This window comes from Leiobunum rupestre, chromosome 4 (assembly GCF_980474605.1).
Source record: "Leiobunum rupestre chromosome 4, qqLeiRupe1.1.hap1, whole genome shotgun sequence".
In the NCBI taxonomy this organism is placed as follows: Eukaryota; Metazoa; Arthropoda; class Arachnida; order Opiliones; family Sclerosomatidae; genus Leiobunum; species Leiobunum rupestre.
Genome location: NC_143387.1, coordinates 4793252 through 4815332, shown reverse-complemented (window position 1 = coordinate 4815332; position 22081 = coordinate 4793252).

Here is a 22081-nt window from a genome sequence, read left to right as displayed (position 1 = left end):
GATCTCCATAAAAGAATTCCGTTAAACTAACTTATCTTTATTCTACTCTCATGGTTCTCTTGCGGACGGTGAGATTAACATAACCCACAGGACCTGTCATGGATTCCATTACCTTCTCTCGACCTTTCCGACCGCCCAACACCTTCAGTGAGTCTCGCTGAATATCTTCCATGTATAGTAGCTTATCATTGTAAAACCTTTTGTTGTTTATTGTATATAGTTTTGTGGTATTCTAATAAATTTTAATGGACTTGATTTGGTTTTTAAGTTAAAATGAGGTTACATGAAAGAGAAAATGTAAACGTAATCGCGTGCAAATGTCGACTTGGTTGTAAATCATGTACGCGTATTCAAATTACAGAAAGTGAAACGTCCCTTGACAATAAAAATGAACAAAAACAATACTTAACGATATGAAATAAGCTTGAATTAAACCACTAGATATACTTACTAAAGAAATAACCATGTAAAAAGCGATCGTTCAAATAAGTTTAAATATGGTATAAGCTAACGATTAATTTCTCACGAAAAAATAAACTATTTAAAAAAACCCCAACTGCGGATGAACGTTTATAAGCAATAACTAAATAAAATAAGCATATATAAAAACACTCCCCACCTCAATGAATTTATATGGGATGGGGGGTGTTGTTATACTACAACTGGCACTTTGAGTAGTGTCACAGGTGGTTCAAATAAGTTGCAATTTAAATTTGAAATAAGCTTACGAAGAAGTTTTCACGACATGTTACAAGAGTCAGTCTATGATAAGACGCTACGTATTTTTGGAAGTGGTTGTCACGTGGTTGAATGGCTCGTGCCTGTTATAGGGGGAAATATATAGTGGTAAAAATAATGATATATTTTCATTAGGCCCATGCAGTTTAATATATCATTGAGAACACTTGTGAAGTAACCCTCTAACACCCTATAAGCATTATTAAATGCGAAATAAGCTTTAAAATATGAAATATGCTGACCTTAAAATATAAAGTAAGCTTATATTAAAATATGAATTAAGCTTAGATTACAATATAAAATTAGCTTAGATTATATTACAATATGAAATAAGCTTATTTTAAAATATTACGCATTAAAATATTTACGATATAATGAATTCTCCACCGTGTTTAAAGCAACGAATAATTTAAAATGAGAATTTGTTATGGTTTCAAGGTAGAAACAATTCCAACAATATTAAACCTCAAATTACGCGCCACTAAAAGGCGCCCTACAAAAAAAGAGGAACCAGGACACAGTGTTCCAAAAGCCCGATATTTTTGCTAAATTTCCAGAGAATGCATATAATAAATATTTATACACATTTAGTTTATTCAGTATACCTGAGTAGAAGGAAAGTGAGGTTGACCCATCAGTACCGGGGTCGGGGTTGGGTTCGGGATCGGGTTCCGGGATTTAAGGGGTGAAATGGGGGTAAAATCATCGAAAAGTCAATGTATTTATGATATTTCTCGCGACGATTTGTTTTTTCGTATATCAACATATTGTGTTCAGGCCAACATGTTTATTTATCTCCGCTTATCTCGAAAGACACTTGAACGTATATCTTATCACGTTTTATCTTAAGGAATAAGTTGAAATGATGTACAAAGTGATAACCTGGGCGGCGCGTGCGTGGATTACCCGGTGGACGCGGTAAATTTGAATTTAAGAGTTTTGTGACGTCATTGAATATTTGTTGTTAAAGTAGAATGGAAATATTTTTAATCTTTATTTTAATATCATTGTAGTACTTAAATACACTTGACACTTGAATCTATATCACGACTATTACAAACGAATATTTTAAGTATGAGAAACGTATCGTTTTCAAATGATACTTGAATATACTATAAAAGGGGTTGTATAGGCTTGTGGGAGGTCATTCCACGGTAAACTGCGGTAGCTATATTCAAGATGCCTAAAGTCCAACATATTTGCCCTACATGCGCGAAAAGTTTTTCTATTAAGTCCCACTTAAATCGGCATGTTACAGAAGTACACGGTGATAGACATAAGCTTGTCTGTGAAGTATGTGGTAAGAATGTGGCTAGATTGGAACATTTCAAGAGCCATCAACGAACTCATGACTTGAACGCACCCGGCTCTTCCGAACCCATGGACCTGTCTCGCACACAATCACCAATGCAACGTTCGCCATCACCAACCCGTCCACCATCACCTAGTCTGCTTCAAGACATTCAACTGGATTCTATCCAACCATCTGCATCAGCTATACCCAACAGCCCAACACCATCACCTGTTCCCGCGTTACCAATACTTGATAAAACACCACCAGCATCTTCAAGTATGGTCCAGGCCCTAAATGATACGCTAGCGTCTAACCGTTACAATGCCGAGGACTATGATATTGATGTGGCTATGTTTATCGGATGTTACCGAGCCGCTTTCCGTAAATTTTTAGTAGAAAGACTCGCCAGTAAACGTGGAATTAAAAGGTTCTTACTCGTAATATCTGTTTATATGAGACCTTTGGGGGTGCGGAACAAGTGCGGAAGTGAAACCCTATTTCTGGAGCATTATGCAGACAACATTAACGGCCGATGTAATTGAAGACCCGCTGAATGACTGCATTGGAACAATACAGTCAGCAGCGGAAAACTTTGAAGCGACAGGTATGTACTAAAATTTATAAGTTATATTTGGAACTAAAACATTATATTTTTGATAGGATCGGGTTGGGTAATTGACCGTGTTGTGTATGTAGAATTTAATGTAGCATCTTACCAACCGTTGCGAGGGTCATCGTATATGGAACTACCTGAAAAACTATCTCAACGTCGTGCGATTCTTAATATTTGAAACGAAAATGACGAGAAATATTTTCTCTGGTCAATTCTAGCTAAACTTCACCCAGTTCCTTGGACTCAAAACGCTAATAGTGTTTCCAAATATACACCTTATGAAAATGAACTTGATACCAGTGATATATCTGTTTCTTTCAAATTAAACGCTACGGAACTTAAAAAATTTGAATTAATGAATAATTTATCAATATCTGTGTTCGGCTTTTCGGGAGACATATTCCCCCTTTACGTAAGCGCCAACTAGTGTTGTAAGGAAAGGGAGGTTAATTTGCTATACATCACCGACGAAACTAAAGATATTGACGATGGGAATAGACATTACTGTCTTATACGAGACTTAGGAAAACTGCTACAGGATCTAACAAAACACAGAAGTACAAGTTATTATTGCAGGTAATTTATTTCCAATATATTAGTGTGCAATCTATTAATTATTTTCTTTATTAGAATGTGTCTTCGCCGATTCAGTGGAAACAACGCGGAACAGCGACGTGATGCGCATATCGAAGAATGCGCCACCCACGGCGTCCAAAAAACAGTTTTCCCTACCAAGAAGAAGACGCTTTATTTTGATAAATATGAGTGGACAGAAAAGGTAAAAATAAAAATTATTTAATTTAACTCTTAATGAAATGAAATTATTAGGTGCAGTATAAATTTTACGCCGATTTAAATACCAGCAAAGTAAACATGCATATCAGCTGCGCGTATTCGTGGGTGCTTGTTGGACCTAACGGTAAGTTATTTGGCAAAATTTCCTTTTAGATATATTATAAGAGAATACTTATAGGTGTACACCATTTAATTACTCTACTCGCAATTGCCATACTGGATACCGTAAGTTCCACCCGACTCTTACCATTAACGGTCCAGAACGTCGGGCCACTACCCGTATCGTTCTCGACATTCAAATCAAACGAGTTGAACATGTCGATTCACAACCTACCCCTCTCATCGTGATGCTTTGATCCCCAAAGCGCGTGATCGGAGTTAAAGTCACTACACAAGATAACCTTTTTTCCACTCTGCACTTCCAATTGATTCGCAATATTATCGATATGGAATTCAATGTCATCATTTGGTGGTATGTAAATGGAGAACAAGCATAAGCTTAGATTCCCCAGAATCACATCCATGTAAGAGTCTTCGTAGAGCACGATCACTTGTGCCTGATGGTTGAAGACAGCTACAGCTGCCTTTGGATTGTCTTGGGAACAGACGATCCTTGTTCCCATGGGTAGACCTATTACCCGACCGTTAATTGCATATGGTTCCTGTAGTAAGGCAATGTCTATAGAGCTTTCCTGGAAACACTGTCTAAGCGCAGAGGTTGCAGTTTTGCCCTTGCCTAAGTTGACCTGCAGACAACTTAGCTTCCTACTCTCCTCCATAGTTGGTTCTACTTAGTGTCGGAAAATTTTCCGGAAAATTACCGAGGCCTTTTTCCGAAATATTTTCAGTATTTTTCCGAAAAATATTAAAAACGTTTTCATTCCATGATTTGTCTAATATATTGTTTGCAAATTTAAATAAAGCGGCATTTTCACCTCATTTTTTCTAAAATAAAAGGAAAACTAAACCTATAGGCTAGTTTAATGTTTTGTAGTATGTTTACTGATATTAGTCATTTTAAATCGATAAAAAGTTTAAAACATTAAAAACCCTTGAAAAGTAATTTGTTTAATTTTTTTATTTTTCCGATTTGCGTAAAATTTTCCGATTTGTGGAAAATTTTCTGGAAATTTTTCCGCATTTTATTTTTCTGGAAAATGAACAACCCTAGTTCTACTCTTTAGAAACTCCAACTCCTTCTTATACACAGGACACTGGCCATCCAGGGCTGAATGCGCAGTGTTGTGTTTGGTATTCTTGTCCCTATTACTAAGGGCATAGTTTCTGCAAGTCTTAAGATCACTCTTACACTCCTTGTAGCTGTGATCCTCTGAGCATAGGGAACATGCCTCGAGAGGACCATCAACATCAGATGAAGGAAATCTTGAGCTTGTTGAAGCCCCTGAAGGTCGCTACAGACGTCATCCAAAAGCAAGGGCCAGTTTTACACTTGGTCATAGGGACTCTCCTTGACGCCTACGACCAAATTTAAGCAGTGCGCGCCCCCTTCTTTCACGAATTGCTCTCGCGACTGAAAACTCGCTTCTACAAAGAAATAATAGATCCAGATTACGTGGTGGCAGCTATTTTGGATCCGCGGGGGAAAACGGCTTTGTGTCCTGGTAAGATTTCTTAATAGTTGCTATCCTGTACTTCTAGAAACAGTATTAATGCGGTTCATTAACAGAGTCGTTTCCCATGGAGAATAAACATCGTACAAGGAAGGGAGGATATATTTTCCGGTCAATTACGGAGGAAGCTGCCAAGAACCATCTCTTCGAGTTTGCGGGACGTTTACAACCGACAGGTGACGACGTGGAAAAGGAGGACGACGACCACCAGAAAACACCAGTAGTCGGACTTTGGACTAGAGTGCGGAGCAACTGAACCACAGTGCATCCGACCAAAAGCTCCCAGGATCGGCAGTCTTCCTGGAAAACGGAGATATCTAGCTATCTAGAGGAACCGGTTCAGCACGTGGAGTCAGATGTTCTTCTTTTCTGGAAAGGCTATTCAAAGAAATATCCGACGCTATTGGAATTTGTCAAGAGGGTGTTTAGCATTCCATCGGCTAGCGCCGACGTGGAGAGGATGTTCTCAGTTGCTGGTTCCATTTTGCGTTATCGAAGGAACAGTATAACGTTGGAAAACGTGTCCAATCTTCTGACTTACAAGGAGTAGGCGGACCTACCGCTGTAGTTCTATCACAAACCTGGCGGAAACGAGAAGTATAGTTATAAATCTCGTGATCTCCATAAAAGAATTCCGTTAAACTAACTTATCTTTATTCTACTCTCATGGTTCTCTTGCGGACGGTGAGATTAACATAACCCACAGGACCTGTCATGGATTCCATTACCTTCTCTCGACCTTTCCGACCGCCCAACACCTTCAGTGAGTCTCGCTGAATATCTTCCATGTATAGTAGCTTATCATTGTAAAACCTTTTGTTGTTTATTGTATATAGTTTTGTGGTATTCTAATAAATTTTAATGGACTTGATTTGGTTTTTAAGTTAAAATGAGGTTACATGAAAGAGAAAATGTAAACGTAATCGCGTGCAAATGTCGACTTGGTTGTAAATCATGTACGCGTATTCAAATTACAGAAAGTGAAACGTCCCTTGACAATAAAAATGAACAAAAACAATACTTAACGATATGAAATAAGCTTGAATTAAACCACTAGATATACTTACTAAAGAAATAACCATGTAAAAAGCGATCGTTCAAATAAGTTTAAATATGGTATAAGCTAACGATTAATTTCTCACGAAAAAATAAACTATTTAAAAAAACCCCAACTGCGGATGAACGTTTATAAGCAATAACTAAATAAAATAAGCATATATAAAAACACTCCCCACCTCAATGAATTTATATGGGATGGGGGGTGTTGTTATACTACAACTGGCACTTTGAGTAGTGTCACAGGTGGTTCAAATAAGTTGCAATTTAAATTTGAAATAAGCTTACGAAGAAGTTTTCACGACATGTTACAAGAGTCAGTCTATGATAAGACGCTACGTATTTTTGGAAGTGGTTGTCACGTGGTTGAATGGCTCGTGCCTGTTATAGGGGGAAATATATAGTGGTAAAAATAATGATATATTTTCATTAGGCCCATGCAGTTTAATATATCATTGAGAACACTTGTGAAGTAACCCTCTAACACCCTATAAGCATTATTAAATGCGAAATAAGCTTTAAAATATGAAATATGCTGACCTTAAAATATAAAGTAAGCTTATATTAAAATATGAATTAAGCTTAGATTACAATATAAAATTAGCTTAGATTATATTACAATATGAAATAAGCTTATTTTAAAATATTACGCATTAAAATATTTACGATATAATGAATTCTCCACCGTGTTTAAAGCAACGAATAATTTAAAATGAGAATTTGTTATGGTTTCAAGGTAGAAACAATTCCAACAATATTAAACCTCAAATTACGCGCCACTAAAAGGCGCCCTACAAAAAAAGAGGAACCAGGACACAGTGTTCCAAAAACCCGATATTTTTGCTAAATTTCCAGAGAATGCATATAATAAATATTTATACACATTTAGTTTATTCAGTATACCTGAGTAGAAGGAAAGTGAGGTTGACCCATCAGTACCGGGGTCGGGGTTGGGTTCGGGATCGGGTTCCGGGATTTAAGGGGTGAAATGGGGGTAAAATCATCGAAAAGTCAATGTATTTATGATATTTCTCGCGACGATTTGTTTTTTCGTATATCAACATATTGTGTTCAGGCCAACATGTTTATTTATCTCCGCTTATCTCGAAAGACACTTGAACGTATATCTTATCACGTTTTATCTTAAGGAATAAGTTGAAATGATGTACAAAGTGATAACCTGGGCGGCGCGTGCGTGGATTACCCGGTGGACGCGGTAAATTTGAATTTAAGAGTTTTGTGACGTCATTGAATATTTGTTGTTAAAGTAGAATGGAAATATTTTTAATCTTTATTTTAATATCATTGTAGTACTTAAATACACTTGACACTTGAATCTATATCACGACTATTACAAACGAATATTTTAAGTATGAGAAACGTATCGTTTTCAAATGATACTTGAATATACTATAAAAGGGGTTGTATAGGCTTGTGGGAGGTCATTCCACGGTAAACTGCGGTAGCTATATTCAAGATGCCTAAAGTCCAACATATTTGCCCTACATGCGCGAAAAGTTTTTCTATTAAGTCCCACTTAAATCGGCATGTTACAGAAGTACACGGTGATAGACATAAGCTTGTCTGTGAAGTATATGGTAAGAATGTGGCTAGATTGGAACATTTCAAGAGCCATCAACGAACTCATGACTTGAACGCACCCGGCTCTTCCGAACCCATGGACCTGTCTCGCACACAATCACCAATGCAACGTTCGCCATCACCAACCCGTCCACCATCACCTAGTCTGCTTCAAGACATTCAACTGGATTCTATCCAACCATCTGCATCAGCTATACCCAACAGCCCAACACCATCACCTGTTCCCGCGTTACCAATACTTGATAAAACACCACCAGCATCTTCAAGTATGGTCCAGGCCCTAAATGATACGCTAGCGTCTAACCGTTACAATGCCGAGGACTATGATATTGATGTGGCTATGTTTATCGGATGTTACCGAGCCGCTTTCCGTAAATTTTTAGTAGAAAGACTCGCCAGTAAACGTGGAATTAAAAGGTTCTTACTCGTAATATCTGTTTATATGAGACCTTTGGGGGTGCGGAACAAGTGCGGAAGTGAAACCCTATTTCTGGAGCATTATGCAGACAACATTAACGGCCGATGTAATTGAAGACCCGCTGAATGACTGCATTGGAACAATACAGTCAGCAGCGGAAAACTTTGAAGCGACAGGTATGTACTAAAATTTATAAGTTATATTTGGAACTAAAACATTATATTTTTGATAGGATCGGGTTGGGTAATTGACCGTGTTGTGTATGTAGAATTTAATGTAGCATCTTACCAACCATTGCGAGGGTCATCGTATATGGAACTACCTGAAAAACTATCTCAACGTCGTGCGATTCTTAATATTTGAAACGAAAATGACGAGAAATATTTTCTCTGGTCAATTCTAGCTAAACTTCACCCAGTTCCTTGGACTCAAAACGCTAATAGTGTTTCCAAATATACACCTTATGAAAATGAACTTGATACCAGTGATATATCTGTTTCTTTCAAATTAAACGCTACGGAACTTAAAAAATTTGAATTAATGAATAATTTATCAATATCTGTGTTCGGCTTTTCGGGAGACATATTCCCCCTTTACGTAAGCGCCAACTAGTGTTGTAAGGAAAGGGAGGTTAATTTGCTATACATCACCGACGAAACTAAAGATATTGACGATGGGAATAGACATTACTGTCTTATACGAGACTTAGGAAAACTGCTACAGGATCTAACAAAACACAGAAGTACAAGTTATTATTGCAGGTAATTTATTTCCAATATATTAGTGTGCAATCTATTAATTATTTTCTTTATTAGAATGTGTCTTCGCCGATTCAGTGGAAACAACGCGGAACAGCGACGTGATGCGCATATCGAAGAATGCGCCACCCACGGCGTCCAAAAAACAGTTTTCCCTACCAAGAAGAAGACGCTTTATTTTGATAAATATGAGTGGACAGAAAAGGTAAAAATAAAAATTATTTAATTTAACTCTTAATGAAATGAAATTATTAGGTGCAGTATAAATTTTACGCCGATTTAAATACCAGCAAAGTAAACATGCATATCAGCTGCGCGTATTCGTGGGTGCTTGTTGGACCTAACGGTAAGTTATTTGGCAAAATTTCCTTTTAGATATATTATAAGAGAATACTTATAGGTGTACCTGTTCGAACCGATTGCTATCGAGGACAAGATGCAACTCGAAGATTTCTGGAGTCTATTCTGGAATTAGAGAAGGAGTTGATGGAACACATTGAGACCAATGTACCAATGATTATTACCCCGGAGGAGGAGGAACAGTTTCAAGCTGCTACACATTGCTACATTTGTCAGAAGCAGCTAAATCAGGGAAATATGCCCGCTGTTCGAGATCATTGTCATTTCAGCGGTAAATATAGGGGGCCAGCGCATAACCTCTGTAATCTTCAAAAGAAAGTTCCAGAATTTATCCCTATTTTCCTTCATAACCTTAGCAGGTGAATTTATTAAGTTAATTAATCAGGAAATAAACCTAATAATAATAATAAACCTTCATAGATACGATTTACATCTTATATGTCAGGAGATTGGTCATTTTAAGGAACAGACACTTGAATGTATTCCTTCCACTAGCGAAAATTATATTTCACTCGAAATAGGTAAAATATATTTAATTATGAATTTAACCTTAACAGTAATTTTATTATTATTTTTAGGGAGATTTCGGTTTTTAGACTCTTATCGTATTCTAAGCGATAACCTCGATGCTCTAGTATCTAATCTCGTTTTGGAAGGAGCCAGTAAATTCCAGATTGTTAAGAAATATTTTGAAAGTGAAAAAGTTCAACTGCTTTTGCGGAAGGGGTCTACCCGTACGAGTATATGGACGATGAAAATAAATTTGACGAGACGATGCTGCCACCTAGAGAAGCGTTTTTCAGTTCATTGAAAAATCAAAATATTTTAGAATCTGATTATTTACACGCCCAAAATGTTTGGACAGCGTTTAATATTCAAACATTAGGTAAAATTACAATAGTATAAATATTTCAAATCTCTTAAACTCGGTTTTCGTAGGAGAATACACCGACCTCTATGTGAGAAGCGATGCGTTGCTCTTAGCCGACGTTTTTGAAAATTTTAGTACATTATCTATAACTCATTATAAACTAGATCCCGCTCACGCTTACACCGCACCAGGTTCAGCCTGGCAAGCAGCTTTGAAGATGACCGATGTTCGCCTCGATCTCATACTTGATATCGATCAACACTTATTTATTGAAAAGGGCCACGCTTTTGTGATATTTTAAATATTATTGGATTTACATTGAATTTTTAGGTATTCGAGGCGGTGTTGCAATGATCTCAACTCGTTATTCTGAAGCGAATAACAAATATATGCCCGACACATATGATTAGTCTAAAGAGAGCAGTTATATATGCTATTTAGGTAATTTACATTTTAAAAAATAAAATATTTTTTTTTATTTGTTTTTTATTTTAATTATTTTAATTAACTTAATTGAAGATGCGAATAATTTGTACGGTGCTGTTATGTGTGAACCACTACCGCTACGCGATTTCCAGTGGGTTCAGGAGGATGATTTGCAAACACTGTGAAAATATTCTGAGTATTCCCAATAACGTTGAAAACCGATACATTTTAGAGGTAAATAACAAGTGTTATAATTATTGAATTATATTTTTAAATAATTGTTTCCTTTCCAGGTGGATCTGGAATATCCTCCAGAGTTGCATGACTTACATAACGATCTCCCAGTAGCGGCGGAATCAAAAGTTATTACACATGATATGCTATCTCAATACTCCAAAGATCTCTTAGGAAAATTAAATATTAAGAAGAATCAAAGTCTACCAAATCTTCTTCCTAATTTAAATAATAAAGAGAAATACATTAAAGCAATTTAAAATATTGTGTAGAATTAGGTTTGAAAATAACCAAGGTTCATCGAGCTCTAACCTTCACTCAAGGAAAATGGTTAGAAAAATATGTTAAATTCAACACTGAACAGAGGAAATTATCCAAGAGCTCGTTTGAAAAGAATTTCTGGAAACTTATGGTTAACTCTGTTTTCGGGTAAATCAATTAAATAACTTATTGCTGTTTTTTCCCCTTACTTCATTTAATTCTTTAGAAAAACAATGGAAAATTTACGGAAGCATATAAATTTCGAGTTGATTCATAAACCAGAAAGAATGTTAAAAGTTACAAGTTCCCCGCAGTTTGAACACTTAACCATCTTTAATGACGACTTAGCCGGCGCTCATAAGAAGAGAGCTAAAATTATTCTTAACCGGCCTATATTTACCGGATTCGCCATTCTAGATTTATCTAAGGAGCTCATGTATCGGTTCCATTATGGATTTATAAAACATATGTACGGGAACAAAGCATCACTATTATTTACAGACACTGGTAATTTAATTTAAAATAATTTTTTTATTTAAATAGTACTATTATATAAAATATTTACAGACAGTTTAACGTACAACATTAAGACGGATGATGTTTATAAAGACTTCGAAGTTCATAAAAACCGCTTTGACTTCTCTGATTATCCACCTTCGCATTTCCTTCATTCTAATCAGAATAAAAAAGTTCTCGGCTATTTTAAAGACAAGACAAATTCACAGTTAATTCAAAGTTTTGTAGGACTTCGTCCAAAGCTTTATTCTATTAAATTGTACGGGGAGTCTAAGACCGCTGAAGAGATAGAAAAGGAGTTGCGATTGGGGAAATCTTTAGAGTTTATTTTAAACCATAAAAAGGTTTGTAAGGGCGTTACTATGAACGTTATTAGAAACGTCATCCGCCACGAAAACTATGAACGTTGTATTTTTAATCAAGAAACCATGTCAGCCGAGATGATGCGTATAGCTAGTTTCAAGCATGAGCTATTTACTTTAAATACTAGAAAACTTTGTTTATCACCAAATGATGATAAGCGATATATTCTACCCTGGGGGTTCGTACCTTAGCGCACGGTCATAAAGACATTGAAAATTGATAATGAATGCTTGTATTTATGTATATATAAAAAAACTGCTATTGCTATAAATTGTAAAACAAATTATTTTATTGAATACATTTTGCACATAAACTCTTAATCTTTTTATCGTTTACATTTTTATCTTTCTTAAACCTAGACACAATGTTATACATTTCTATTTCTTTACACCTGTTTATAGCAGAATAGATACAGAATGCTCCACAAGAATTACTAGAATTACTCTGTAATTGATTAGAATTAAAAGTAACAGTTTTACTGTTTCGTTCAGCACTCGTATCGGTATTTACCATAAATAGAAAAGGGAATATTTTAACATATTTAGGTAGCTTGTCAGCCGCGAACACGCCTCAAAATATACTTTTAGTACTTAAATCTTTTTCAAGAATTTTAGTTATCTGTAGCGAATCCATTAATTACTGTAATCGAAAATCACGGTTCGATTTTTATCAATTTCAATCAAATTTTGAAATTTAGCGTAAATTAGAATGGAAATCGTCTCCGGTAACGGTTTTGCAAATTTTAATTCTAATCTCAGGTTACTGTTTTTACAAGATGCAAGTGATTAGCGTTGTTATTAAGATCCGAGGTTAAATTGTACGCGAATAAGCAATTTCCGTTACGGTAATCTTCCCGACTTATCTGATTCCCTTCATCTACGTTCCACTGATTAGTTTGAATGAAAAGATTGCAATACGCTTGAATATATTGATTTTCCTCAAAGTTTAGAGATAACGCCTTATGAGGGACGCTGCTACGGTCAATGTACAATCCAATGCTTGATAAATCTCCTAGAAACGCTTTTTGTTCCACAAACCCGATAACAACTTTCTTGGATTCTTGTCCGGTAAATAAATGATCTTGCACACTAGTGATAAGACCAGCGGGTATAGAAAATGAGGTGCACTCCGAACGAGTTACAGGATATTTAGCGGTTCCATATTGTAGCGTTTTGGTTTGAGCGAGCGATAGTTCCGGTATCACTTTAACGTTCCTCAGATAAAGGGAAGCTGATAAAATCTCCACTTTACATTTTACGTCGGAGTGAACGCAAAAAGCTGCTCTATTTTTATAGAATTTTAATTTCAAATCAACCATATTTAATAAAAAGAGTGGTTGTTGACATAAATCAGTATGGACTACGCCTAACAAGTCAATCGCCCCTTTTTGCGCTAAACTCGCTCGTTTAGAGAAACCATCGTTATCGAAAAATGAATCGAACTTCACAGGCGTATCCCGATAGAAAAGTGAACTCGTTAAATAACTTTTCTTCGCAGAATCTCCGAACGTTAATAAAGTTTGTATCATACTTTTATAAGCGTAATTTTGACTGGAAGGTGTTACTGATCTTTCATTAAGAAATACGTGGACGTCGCTAAAAAATTATCGGGGGCGATATTGTGGGCTGGAGTTCCGGCGGCCCCACCCGCAACACCTGGAACCGCGGGTTGCGGTAGTTGACCATTATCTTTAGTTACCTTAACTCGAACGTGCAACAAATTTTGTGAAAGGTCTATATACGTTTCAGAGTTACCGTTGATAGAAAATGTAATTGATGCGTTATCAACTATATTTGATATTGGATTATACTCAACCCATTCTCCGCCAATAATCGAAGATTGTGTCATAGGTACTTGAAACAAATCTAGCTCGGAATTTATACACTCAACTGAGTGCGGGTGTAAAAGGGACATTATGAGAATATATCGGAACGCTTAGGGAACCGTCCTTTCGCTATCCTGCCTGCTGTTGAAATGGCGCTTTTCGACCGAGTTCATTTCCTTTTATTTCCGGAACCCGTCATTCTTTTAATATGATCCGTAGCTGAAGATGTAAGTCTCATGGCTTCATCAGCTGCTGAAGCTAATGTTTCCCTTCCAGCGTTAATAGAATGCGATTTAAGCGCGGTTTTTATTGGGACTCCGCTAACAACATCGGTCGCTACTTTCGCTCCGGTACTTAAAAGTTTTTTTCCCAAGTAAGTAGCGCCTTTCTTCAGTAAAGGTACCGCGAATCTAAATGCTGAAGATAATATATTTCCAAGTCCATGTCCTCTTTGCACAAATAAACCTCTATATACTGGTATTCCACCGAAACCAACCTGGTTTAAATAGTAACTTTCATAATCAGTTCTTGAAGGTGAATATTCAGTCCTCATGATGTTAACTGTTCGCTCTCTTAAGCTAGAATGAGGGTGTGTCCTGAATGATTAAAGGTTTATAGTGAAGTCCACATTTTACGGGGTTTAAAATGTAATACAACGTGAGCTTTTCCACTATGAAACTGTATTGGCTCACCTAAATCATCTGTTATATTAATCTCTATAGTCTTAATATTATTTCACACGACTGGTAGGTAATGAGGTTGTGAAAATATTTTCGTAGCTGTTTTCCCATTAGACTCGGCTTTCTCTTCGACGCTTATGATTCTTAATAGTGGTGCTAAACTATCCCCAACAACGCTATTTTCAACCAGATCTGAATAAACGAATAAGGAATGTAGCCCAGCGTTCATATCAACTAGGTAGGAAGTTATCATTGAATTTAAAATGGTGAAATCATTATATCTTCTATCCTTAAAACCTAGTAAAATTTAACTTTAATTCGATTAGAATAATTTATATAAGCGAATGTAACTTGTTCTTTTTGGTTGTGGACGTTCATAACATGTAATAGTTCTTCCGGAGTTTTATAAAAACCCGTGGGAACTTCAATTATTTTATCATATTCGAGAGGGTCTTTAACTAGAGGGTTATCAGTCATTTTATCATATTCGAGAGGGTCTTTAACTAGAGGGTTATCAGTCATTTTATCATATTCGAGAGGGTCTTTAATAACCAATAGATTAGGTTTTCAAACGTTATGCCATGTCCGAGGATAGCTTATTTCCGCTAACCCAACTTCGTACTGTTCCTCAAATCTTAACGGTTCAGCTAAATACGTTCGAAATTTACCAACGCTATAATCTTGGTAATATAATGACGAGGAATCTGAAGGTAGCGTTACGTAAAAACTTATTTTAAATCCACTTCTTGTATTAAAGAATTAAATGTAGGGTTGTAATCTTCCCACTTGACATACAGTTCTACGCGGCCGTCCGATTTTTTCCTCTTTTTTTATTACTTTTTCGATTATGAAGTAACAGTCCTTTAAATTTCGACCAACAATCTGAACCTCCTCTCGATAGAATACTCCTAAAATGGGGTTTGAATTGAAATCCATCAGCTTATATACAGGTGGGTCTCGTGGTAGTCTCTCAGCTATTTTAGTAAAATTCGGGTTATATTTCTTATCGAAAATTTATAAATTTCTACTTATTCTACAAATATCTCCAATTTCAAACGCGTATGTTAACGGAGGAGAAAAATTTACCGAACCGTAAAGATTTTTCCATATTTTAGCAGAGTTATCTAGAGTAACTTCCGTGGGTTTACATTTAATTGATCTGTGATAACTATTGTTATAAGCGTTTATAATATCATCTAAAACGTCGATATATTTAAGGGTGTTATTCTGCGTGAAATAGCGATATAAACGAGATTTAAAACTTCTAATGAATCTTTCAATAATGGACGCTTTCATTTCTGATCGAGTAGCGAAAAAGTTAATACCCCTTCGCTGTAATTTACTCTGCACTTTTTGACAGACAAATTCGTTTCCATGATCACTTGCGGTTGACGACCTTTTTCAAAAACGTTACGTAACCTTTCTAAAATTGTTACACCTTTCTTATTTTTAACCGCTACAGCCATAGCGTATTTGCTAAATATGTCAATAATACATAATACGTAGCGAGATCCTGAATTATATTTAGACAGCTTCTGAAAATCTGCCAAGTCCGCTTGCCACTGTTCGTCAATTCCATAAACAATAGTTCGATTTCGTTTGAATCGTCTTCTAGCAGGTTTATGTAGCGTATATGTATCCTGCTTTATTAGAAATTGTTTTACTTTTTCCAATGAAACCTTTAAACCTTTATGTCGAGCTGAATTATAGAGCGTTCGAACTCCAGCGAATGACCCTGGGTCTGCGGGATTAGTATAGATTTTCTCAAGTTATTTCTCCATATCGGGTAATATTTTGATGTAATGGCATGTAACGCCAAAAAAAAGGAAATTAAATAATTCTAATATTATAATAACTATGATAATTAATACAGCTGTGATAATTTTCGGTGATTTTGAAAATGATAAATAGGTTAAAAGTCCAAAAGAGACCGTTTCTGTACAACCTTCAATTGTAGGCTTATACTATGAAATGAGAACAACATTATCAGGTTAATATATTTTATTTAGTATGTATCCAAGGTCTTAGAGGACTAGGTGAAGATGATGATAACATTGAACTACTTGGTGGTGTATGAAATACAGCGAATGTTTTTAACAGTGTCAATCTTACAGGATTTTTAATTAAACGTTTTGAAATATTTGACTTATGAATGCCCTCGTAAAACTCAGTAACTCCTATAGGATCAATCACTGTTCCAGGCGTTTTTCTCACAGCGTCATACAAAAGATCGATTATATTAGATCCTCCAATCACCTGCCCTCGAATAGAAAGCTCTCCTGAGTTAGTCCATCTAATATATCTCGGACCTTCCGTAGTCGCTCGGTATAATGAAATTGCATCACTAACATAAGTTGCAGGTAGAGAATAAGATATTTGCGCGAACCAAGTTTTAGGCCGTTCAGAGTTTTCAATAACGGGAGATATTTGCTCTTTACGTACGAAAGTTAACCGTCGTTGGAGAGTTTGATTGAATAATGCTAATTTCTCTGATTCGTTTAAATCTGGTTTATCTAGAATAGATTTCATTTCATCATCGAGTGTCTTCTCTTTTTGAAGTTCAGGTGTTTCTTCTGTTTTGGAAGGTGTAGTGTTTTTTAATCTCTCCATTACATCTTCAGGTACTAGAAGCATTTTTCGAGCCATCATCGGTTTATAGCTCGGCTTATTGCACTTCCGGCGAATGAGCTAACGATAGGTAGCAGTGGCGCTAATAAAAATGGAAGAAAACCACCCTTTTGTACCAGTATCTTTCGTCTTTTGATGTAGGGTTCTTCTTCGACACGTTTCGTATATCCGCGCTATGTTTCTTTAACCGCTTACGATGACGTTCGGACAGTTCAATTGTTCCGTGCAATACATTTATACAACATTCAACGAGAGCCAATATAGCTTCCTTGCTAGCGTATTTAATAGCTGTCTTTCTTTGATTTAGATTACAGGATGTTAGGAAACGTAGAAAATCTATGTTTTTCTTAATTCGTTTTGAGACATCCATTTAGAGATTTTCTTAGCCTTTCTTAAAGCGCAATGAACAGTTTCGGAATGAAAAGGACAGTCTAATTCAACGTCTTCTAGTTCTGATAATTTAGGACAACCAGTATCTTCGATGTTAGTTACTGGAACACCGAGGAGTGTCGATAATACTGCAGCTTTTTCAAAAACCTTTGGTGAAAAACGAAGTCGCTTTTTCCGCTATCTGACTGCAAATGGCACGTCTCGTTCTGTAAGGACGTTCGCCGTCATCCCATCGAAGATGACAAATGTTACGAGATATACATCTGCATTGTCTTTTATCTTCATTTGAAAGCTCTTTGAAAGGGTATGGAGATTTGAAAGTAAACACTTCCGATTCTTCAGTTTCTAATACAACGTAAGCTAATTCTTTAATAATCCACCCTCGATTAACCTTAAAAAAATTCACTTCTATAATACACTTCATTTTGGAATAAGGACAGCCGATTCTTCACCCGGTATTAAAACTGTTCGTAGTAAATACTGATCTGGGGTGTGAAGTTTCAAGTCAACTAATAAATACCCAAACTTCCGTGACGTAGCTTTTTGAAACGCATCAATAACGTATTTGCTATTGGTTGGAGATATCTGCCTCGCAAGATGATAAACTGTTGATTTATCTCGTGGTGATTTAAAAATAAATAGATAAAGAACATTTAAATTTAAAGTTCTTATTTCTTTTCCGGGCTAATAAAGGTTTTGCATTAAAATTAGTACGGAGGTGTTTCTGAGATGAGATCCACGAATAAATAAATTAGTTACATCTTTATTATTATATATCTCGCATAATAAATCGTCTAAAATAACTAAATTCCTAATTTGCGGGTTTAATATAATAACATCGAGTAACCCTTCGTGAAACTCGACTGAAGGTGTGTGTTCTAATATTGATTGAAATAGTTTCGGCTGATACTCGGTATAACACCATATTATCATCTCCGGAGGAGGGGATATGCAGGTCTTCTTATATTGAATCAACCATCCCACCAGGAATGACTTTCCGCATTTGGTGGACCCGGCTACAAGCCCATTCATTGGATGTTGTAAGCTTAAATCCATAATGGTAAATGAGAATCGGAACATTAGTGCAATCAATTTTATTAGTTTTTTAACAAGTTTTTAGCATTGCATATTATTAGTGACATTGTATTATTTAAAATTTCTTTCGACAATTCACAGCGAATAGTTAACATTTCAACAATATTTTTACAATCTACCGACATAATTATTTCATAAAATTACAAATCTACACGCTTAAAATAATCCGTCATGATACACACATACTGGAGTTGAGATGGATGATCAATTTTACAGCCATTGCACGCTTTCTTAAGAGCTTCGTGTAATTGTTTAATTACAACGTTAGTCATCGCCTCCTTTATTTCCTTGATTTGCTTTAAACACTTCTGATTAGACTCGTACTGGTCTTGGAAATTCAACCAAGAAGATTGAGCGAAAGCTACCCCCTCTTTAGTCGGTAACAGTTTTCCATAGTTTACCCCATAACCATGGTACATTTGTCTAACATCTAACACCTTTTGTTCGGCAAATCTATGAACCGAAAACCGTTTGGTTTCAGAACCTGTGAAAGCCCACGAAGTTTCAGCCTTGTTATTGAAATGAGCTTCAAAAGCATCTTTCTTTGTCCATAGCTCTTGCAGTCCCGCTTCTGTTAGTTTGATGCCCTTTGTTAAATCCAATAGACCGCAGTAGATGGTTTCATCTGCTTAAACGATTAACCCTTTGTCAGCAGACACACGAAATGAACAATTCCTATAAAATAAATACATTAAGACAAGTTAAGAATTATCACTGAGTATTCCTACTTACATTTTAAGGTTCCTCGGAGTCGCTTCCAATACAATTCAGATGGTGAACTTTCTAAATATGGTCTTACTATTAAACGGTTTTCCCTTTTTATACTCTGAAATTATTTATCTTCGATATCTTATTTATTAAAATGGAGTTTAAAATTAATTCCATTCAACTTATACGCATTTTGAAGTGTATCGCGTTACGTATATAGAAATTTACCCGGTCCTCATACGGAATCACGTGTACAATTACAAGACTTGAGAGCGATACGTTTCTCATACTAAAACTAGAGATATTCGTTTTAAGTAATACTCGTGATATAGGTTCAAGTGTTAAGCATATTTAAGTACCACTTACGCGCTAATGATATTAAAATGAAGTTAAAAAATATTTCCGTTCTACGTCACTTTAACAACGAATATTCCATGACGTCACTTTTAAAAAAACACTTAAATCCATGTTTTAAATTCAAATTAACCGCGTCCCAGGCAATCCGCACGCGCGCGCGCTATCTCCCGCATAGGTTATCACTTTTTACATAATTTCAACTTATTCCATATGATAAAACACAAGATAAACAAGCCGTACGTTCAAGTACCATATAAGTGTACTCTTCGAGATAAGCGGAGATAAACCAACAAGTTAACCTGAACATAATATGTTGATATGAGAAAACAAATCGTCGCTAAAAATATCATAAATACATTGACTTTTCGACGATTTTACCCCCATTTCACCCCTTAAATCCCGACCCCGACCCCGGGACTGATGGGTCAACCTCACTTTCCTTCTACTTACCTGGATTTGTTAAATCTAAATATTTTTTCATGCGACCTCTTGCGGCCAAGTTCGCTTCCTGTTGCGTTTTGGACAATTGTGACTTGGGCTATTCATATCACCATGAATTAATTAATTTCGACCATGGATATCGAACTATATCATTACCCTTTCTACCATCTGGGGCTAAGATGGGCGGTGCCTTTCTGCGTTTTACGTAATCAGTTCAGCCAATAAGGAGACAGGCATTTGTCATGGACTCGTTGACTCGATCCGCAAAACGTTTCCGGGATTGCGCGACTTAACCGGCGAAGAAAATGACTGGTGGTTCTTAGAAAAATACCTGTAGTCCTGAACTCTAACCAAATTACTTGATAATCATATATTAAATAATTTATTATTAATATTCTTACCTATTTTCGTTCAATCAAAAAGATGTTGATTAAAATTTTAGAGACTAAATTTGGAGCTAAGCCTTCGCAAGGAAATCTAGTCAAGTTTCAAAACCGTGTTCTTCAATATAGTTTTTAATTGGTGGCGCGTGACCAAAGTCATAATAACTAAGCCCTTCCCATCCTAGCGACTGATGACAGACTACCTAATGCAGTTCGCTATTCATGGTTAAAATGACGACATTCATGATATCACGAAATATTTTTGGATGGTGATGTCTCACGTGCAAATAAAGATATTAAACGAAACCCATCGCAAAATGCACTAAATCAGCCGTATTTGACTGGCCTTAACTCCAAACGATGCCAGCCAATTTCATGGATCTTTTCACTATGGGTAGTGAAGGCATGAGCTGCTGAGTCTGGTCTCGAGTTAAACACATCGAAATCCAATGTTCTTCGCCTCGGTAAAGATAACCCAAAGAAAACATACTTCCTTCATGGACAAGCGATACCGTCAGTCAAATCCTTTTTTGATCATTGCAGGTTCATTGCAAAGAAAATCAAAATATTCACTGGTCTTGTCCGACGCACTTGTCACTTAAAACCCCTAAAGTCATCAAGACCATTTTGACAACTTTTATCTTACCTTTATTGGATTTTTCTTCACCAGATTGGTCTCCTCACTTAAAATAGACTTTGACCTCATAAACAAGTCAGTCAACAAACTCACTAAATTAGTGCCAGCCCTTCGGAACGTAACAGCTGTGTACCGACGAAATTATCTTCATATATCAACTCTTCAGGAACGTCACTTGGCTACTGACTTGGGAGAGGTTTTTTCAATTTTATCGGGCACAAATATTTTACAAGAAGATGATTTTTTCACTCGTTCTTCTACAACGTTTACTCGAGTAACCACATAGAACCGCAAGCCCCATTTTTGCATACGCACTGTCCCACTTTGGAATGGGCTTCCACAGTCAACGGTGTCTCTGAAGTCTAAGCCACTCTTCCTCAACAACCTTTGCATCCTCTGAGCGCCTACAAGCAGCCTCTGGCGACTTTGGTGCATATAATTTAGAAGAAGAAGACTTGGACGCTTTGGTAAATCTACGTATTTTATTTTGAACCGAATTATAGCGGGAAGGTCGGTATAATGGTTAAGGTCGCGTGCTGTGAAACTAACGGGCGTGAGTTCGAGTCTCGCTTCGACATTTATACTTTATAATAGATTTTTTCATTTTTATTATACTTTCAGTTTGAACATTTTATCTGCTTTTTATATCAAATAATTTATATTACTTAAACTCCTCGAATTTATTATCTTGTCATTTTAATTCATTTTGACTCCCAACGCCATCTCGTTACAAAAAAATTACTAAGAATTTTGTAATTGCTGTATTTTCACTTATTTATAGTAGTATTTCGAAAAATATTGTTAAAAATATTAAAATACACTCCTTTAACTAAAATAATTACCAAAATTAACAATCTGAGCACACATATTCATATTACAAAAATTTATTTTTGTTTCCTTGTTATAATATCATAACATAAGGCTGAGTTCAGATCTTTCAACAGTTTTCGCCAAAAAAAGATAGTTTAAGTGTTAGAATGACATCATTTAAGTTGTCTCCT